The following is a 6,000-nucleotide window of genomic DNA, read 5'->3' as shown; positions in this document are numbered from 1 at the left end:
ATTAATCCTCGTCAGGTCTTCCAAATGAGCCCAGCCCTGCACAGAGGACACTGCAGCTTCCTGCCCACTGACCTACACAAGTCCCACCTACGCCTGCTGCCAGTCGTGGGGCAAGTCCTGGCCTAGAAGCTGCCACAAAGCAGAAACGTAGCACAAAGCAGAGGATTTGTTGGGCAGTCCAGCTGCTCGTCCTCCACCTTGATGCGGTTCATGGCTAACCCTGCTGGGATGCACAGAGACACAGCCAGCGACGACCTCAAATTCTTCAGATGGCCAATGACAGCGTCCAGGAAGAAACGCGGCAGGGAGAGCCCTTAACTCCACACAGGGCAGCAGGCGGTGAGGAAGGGCCTTGTCTGCCAGCTTGGCAAGTGCATCGGTGAACTCTGCCTCCACTCAAGAAGTGTTCCCACAGACCAGACCAGTCATCGTCCTGCCGCAGGGGCGAGTCCCAGCCAGCGCTCGGCCTGCTCCAGAAGACTCCCTTGTGGTTAGACGGGCACTGCACACTTGATCCTCCCACGTATCTGCTGCACCAATCATCGTTCCAAACTTACCTTCAGCACTCATTCACTGCGGGAAGGAGTCCCTTATAACACCACCCTCTTTGGTCTTTAGATGCAATAGCTGTCTGCTCGGACCCCATTCCTCCTGTACTATCATCTAGCCAAACCTCTCATAGCTGAATAGCACATTCACAGCTTCTGGCACTGAACAGAATCTGTATGTTCTCCTCTTGCCCCTCTGCAGAGACTGAGCAGCCTGAGACACTTGCTACGGGATCCTGGGTATCCCATTTAACACAACAGTCAGACGTAGAGCAGCATCACGTGTCCTGGCCTGTTCCTCCACGAGAACATGGGCCATGATCAGCCACCAGTATGAAAATGGCATGAACTGCAGATACACCAAATGGAATACAGCAAAGACAGGATAAATGGAATTTCCAGTTCTGAACTCTCTGTGATTTTGTCTTATGAGAAAACACAGGTTTCCAAAGTAACTGTGCAAAGGAGACACGGAAACAGCAAAAATCACTGCAGAGGATAAACAGTAAAACAAGACGAGAGGGGCCACATCTCCTACTCTGCTTGCAGCCACGTGGGAAGCAAAACCAAACAGACCTTGATGATAGCACAGCTCCTGCCGTGGCGGGCACTGGGCAGGCAGGCTTTGGGGGGCGGCTTTCTGCTTGCCAAAACCATGGACCCCAGCCCAAGCGGGCTCCGTGTACCGGGAGCCGTTCAGGGGTCCGGAGCAGTTCCGGAGGCCTCTGGCACAGCGTGCTGAGCGCGGCCCACCGGATTCTTCACGTAAACCTGCCTCTTGATGCCATCAGGGGCTGGTTGCTGCTGATCTAAATGTTTGGGTATTTGTAACACAGCAGCAGAATAGCGTCAGTATTCCAGCCTGTATAACCCTGATGGCAAGTCAGTACTCCACTGAATTCCCAGTTTCCCTTCATCCCCTTAGACTCTCTCTCCTCGAGAGTTACATAAACAGTTTTTCTCAGGCTCAAGCACCGACATTCAGAGGGTACTAAGGACCAGCAAAACATCAGACGGTGAAGTGCTGCTTTATGTAAAGCTTTTTCCAGGTAACTAGACAGAGCTGACTCATTTTTGAATGTTTGTTTGCACAGATTAAAACAATCAGTTGCCTTTAAAATCTCCAGTGATTCCGTCTGTCACTCTCTTCCCCTTCTTGCATTGCCAAGCTGAAGCAATGACCAGAAGATTAACATTAGATCACCACTAAAAAAACCTGATCTTCTGTCAGGCTTTTGCTGTGGAGCAGAGTACTGAGAGCATCGCAGGGAGAGCGCGATGGCTCTTGGGCCCCTGAAGGGGACAAGCACTCGTGTGCAGGGCAGCGAGGTGAACGAGACTACAGTACGTGCAACCAGGAAACTGGAGCTGTTCAATGTGCTGCTTAAGGAATCAATCCCTTCTGTTACTTTTTTTTTACATACACTCGGTGGAACATTTCCTCGCTGCCCGTCAGAAGCAGAGACACAGCAGCTGGGGCGCTGCTGACGGCAGCAGGAGCAGGACTAGACGCAGCCCCCCAGCAGTTACAGCCAAGGTACCGCAGCTCAGTGCGGTTTCCTAAAGGCTCAGTGTGTTCACGGGCCAGAGCTCCATTTAAATCCTGACCAGTGTGCTTTCACGTGTGAACAGACGAGTTAATCTTGGGAAACTGCTCAGAACAAGTGGGCGGACGAAGGGAGCTGTGTTAAACTCCCAAGACATTTCCCCTCCCGCCGGCCTTCAAGCGCTGACCTCAGGGCAGGCAGCGAGCGGGGCAGCAGCACGCGCTGCCGAGGCGCTTCACTCTCCTCCAGAGCAACATCACTCTGGCACCGGGTAAAACTTCCCCGCTGAGTTCTGTGAGTGTCCGTCAAGAGTTAACGTGGCCATTGCTGTGTAGAAATGCCAAACACAAAGAGGAATAACATTCCCTATTTCTACTTAAAACACTACACTGAACACCTGCAGCCTCCACTCGTCCAGAAGAAATGCATTCTATGGCAGAGAGTTACAGTAGCACAAACTGTAAATCCCGATTCCCTGCTTGTAGACACACGCAAACATTTTGGCAACTGCAGCCTGTGGGCAGCGAACAGGGGTCTCGTTTCCGGAGGACGCGGTGTCCAGATCTGTTAGGAATGAATCTCCTTTTTTCACCAGCTCCTTTCCAACCTGTCCACTTAGTAAAGAAAACACCTCTGGCTAGGCAGTCCCAAACGCACCCAGTTTTTAACAGACATTTTCATTTTAACTCACATGCTGAATATCGTATCAACATGCAAACTCATCAGTTAGCTGGGGGAGGCTTTGAAAGCTTCTGTCGTGGAGTAGAGTGAATCTTTAATCCCCATGGCAGAGAACATTCCTCCATGCCCACACACCTGCAGAAAGTCCCACCATGGCGCGAGCCACGAGGTGCTGCTCGTGACGTGCTCTGAGAGGTGCCGCCGCCGCGGTCTGAGAGCCGCCGAGGGCCTTCGCACCTCCCAGCATCCGAGTGCCGGAGGCCGCGCAGCCCTCCAGTCCCCGTCGCCGCGCCAAGCGCGACTCGAGGACGCGTCCCCTGCCCGTGGCAGCGGCGGAGCTCTGACAACGTGAACTCCGGGCCCTTGGAAACTCCTGACCCCATCCGAGGCGAACGCGAGCCCATTCCGAAGGCTGCGCCATGCCCAGCGCCCGCAGGGGGTGAGCCCGCACCCCGCTCACCACAGCAGGGCTGGGGACCGGGCACGAGCCGGGATCTGACCCCAGGGGAGCGAAGATGATTTTGCTCTGAGGAGCATTTGCTCTTCTGGGGGGGGTGGGGGGGTGGGGTGTGTGTCATCTGTCCAAAGAGGGACTTCAGTGCCTGCCCCCCCGGAGTTGTGCCTGGCGCTGGGAGGCGACGTGGGGGGAAGAGGGTCCTGCTGCCGGGGTGCCGACCCGCCCCCCCGCCCCTGGCCCCGGGACGGCGCTGCCCCCGCTCCTCTCCGCGGGGTTATTAGTTACTAATAACTCGCCAGGGAGGCCAAGGACGAGCCACCCGCCTGCCGGGGAGGGGCGTGGGGCCCTGCGGGGCGGAACCGCAACCGCCCCCGGGGACCCGGCCCCGCGGTGCCGTCGGAGCCGCCCGTCGAGCCGCTCCCGGGGCCGCGGCGGTCGGAGGCCCCGTCTCGGTCGGGTCCCGCCTCTGCCGCCCCGTCCTCCCAGCGCCGGGGGGCGGCCCGGGGGAGTGCGAAACCCGGCGGGGGCAGAGCGGGACGCGGGAGGACGGCAGCGGGGGCGGTGGGGAAGGGGAGGGGGGCGGTGCGGGTCGGGTCAGGGTGCCAGGCGGACCGCAGGGCGCGGAGGATGCGCGCAGCAGCGCGGACACGCTGACCGCGCCCCCCCGGGGCGGGTCTCCGGCCCTGCCGGGAGCGGGGGCGCCACGAAACGGGCTCCGCGGGGGGAGCCGGGAGGGTTTAGGGTCTCCGCACCGCCTGACCGGCGCGGGCCGCCCGCCGGGCCCCGCTGCGTGCCGCAGGGCGAGCTGCGAGGAGCCGCCGGTGGCCCCCGACCGCAGCCGGGCCGCACCCCGACGGCCCCGGCGGAGCGGGGATGGGAGCGGCTGGGCAGCCCGCGGGGGGGGCACGGATCGCTCCCGGGGGGGGGCACGTATCGCTCCCGGGGGGCCCCCGCCCGCTGCGGCAGCCCCTCGGATGTCTCGCCAAAGCCCGTCCCGGGCGGGGATTCCCGCGGTGCGGCCCCCCCGCAGCCCGCGGGGGTGGGGGAGGCTGGGAGGGTCCCTGTCCTCATCGGCAGCCCAAGGAGCCGAAAATCCTCCGAGCTGATGCGGCCGCGGCGCTTCCCCCCCCGCACACACGTTCCCGTCCGACGGCCCCGCTCCCCTGCCCGGTGTTTATTCCCCGCATCGACAGGGTGGCCGGAATCGAGCGGGCAGATGGGAACGGCTGAGGGGAACCCTTCGGGCCCCTCGCACGGGGTCACCGTGCTCCCCCACGACAGGACACCCCTACAGCTGCGAACGCGCAGCGAGCTTTGGCGCTGGGGGGTTGTGAACCACCCGCCGCGGGTCCCGTTAGGGGTTTGCCCTCCGCTACGCTAAAGGCAAAATGCTCTTTGACATCATCTGATGGCAGCCGCCTTCCCCCCCGCCCCCAGCACTTCCTCCCGCTGAAGGGCAGCGTGACACGGTTTGCACAGCGCTCAGTCACCTTCTAGACAAAGTGTTCGCCGCCACCCCAGAGGTGCGAGGCTTCATGCCGACACCCCAGGTTTCACCCAGACTGTCCGCAGCGCAGGGACCAAGGGGTGCGGTAAGTCCATCTGAGTCAATGAAACAAAATTACTGCAGTTACACACCGGGGTGCTGAAATTACCCCCTGCACTTCCTCCCGCAGTGCACGGGCCAGGGCGCTGAGAAGATGCGGGGCTGCACCCCGCTTCAGTCCCTGCCTGCCCTCTGCCTCCCCGCCCCAGGCCCCAGTTTTCTTCCTGTAAGGGGAAAAAAAAAAAAAAAAGGCAAATTGCATCAAGTTCTGGATGTTGGTGGGGGAACTACCGGATCAAGAATCCAGCTAGGAAATAGAAACTTTCGCTTTTGAGCGATCTGGTCATTCACAATTAAGCACGACAGAGCTCGGCGCTGGCGCAGCCCTGAACAAAAGCCACACGCGTGCGGCCTCGGGAGATCCCGCACCCACGAGCAGGAGCCCGAGCCTGGCCCGAGGGAAGGGCAACGCGGTGGTTAGGAAAACGAGTCGCTGCGGAGAGACTGGGGTCGTTCAGTGCTCCGGAAAGCGGCCCAGGAGGAAGAAGCCAGGGCAAGCCCAAACCCTGCAGCTTCTCCCCGGGGCTGGGGCCGGCGGGGGTGCGAACTGGCGAGGAGCGAGCCCGAGGGTCCCGGCTCGACTCCTGCCCGTCTGCCGCAGCCCCCGGGGCCCCGCGGGTGGAAAACCGCAGGGCTGGGGCAGGTGCGCCGGCCCCCAAGGGCGTGTAAGGAGACGGCTGGACGCGAGGGGGGAGCTCGCCCGGAGGTGAACTTTGTGCGGCGATGGCTGCCGGGCGCTCCCCTCCGAGCTCTGTGTCCCCCCCCCAGCCGGCTGCGGGCGCGGGGGGGCCGCGGGGCCCCGCGGTTCGCACGGAGCCAACTGCAGAGAGCGGGAGCGGCCTGCCCCGGGCCCCCCCCCGGGCCGGCCTCCCGCCGCAGCACGGAGGGACGCGGCGGCCCGTGAGCAGCGGGGAGGTGAGACTGCGAGACGGGGCGTCCGCCAAAGCGGGCAGCGCCCGTACTTCACCCCGCGGAGCGCGCAGCGGGGAGGGGGGCAGGCGGCGAGGCGCGGCGGGGAGCGCTCGGACAACCGCGGGGCCGCCCCCCGACAGCCCTGCGGAGCACCGGGCCCGCCGGGCTCCGCGCCACCGGCAACGCGGCGCCCGTGAAGGCGCAGTCAGCGCCGAAGGGGGGGGTCGGGAGGGCACCCCGGGGCGCGCC

The sequence above is a fragment of the Athene noctua genome, chromosome 5 (genome assembly GCF_965140245.1).
Source record: "Athene noctua chromosome 5, bAthNoc1.hap1.1, whole genome shotgun sequence".
Lineage (NCBI taxonomy): Eukaryota > Metazoa > Chordata > Aves > Strigiformes > Strigidae > Athene > Athene noctua.
Note: the sequence above shows the minus strand (reverse complement) of the source record.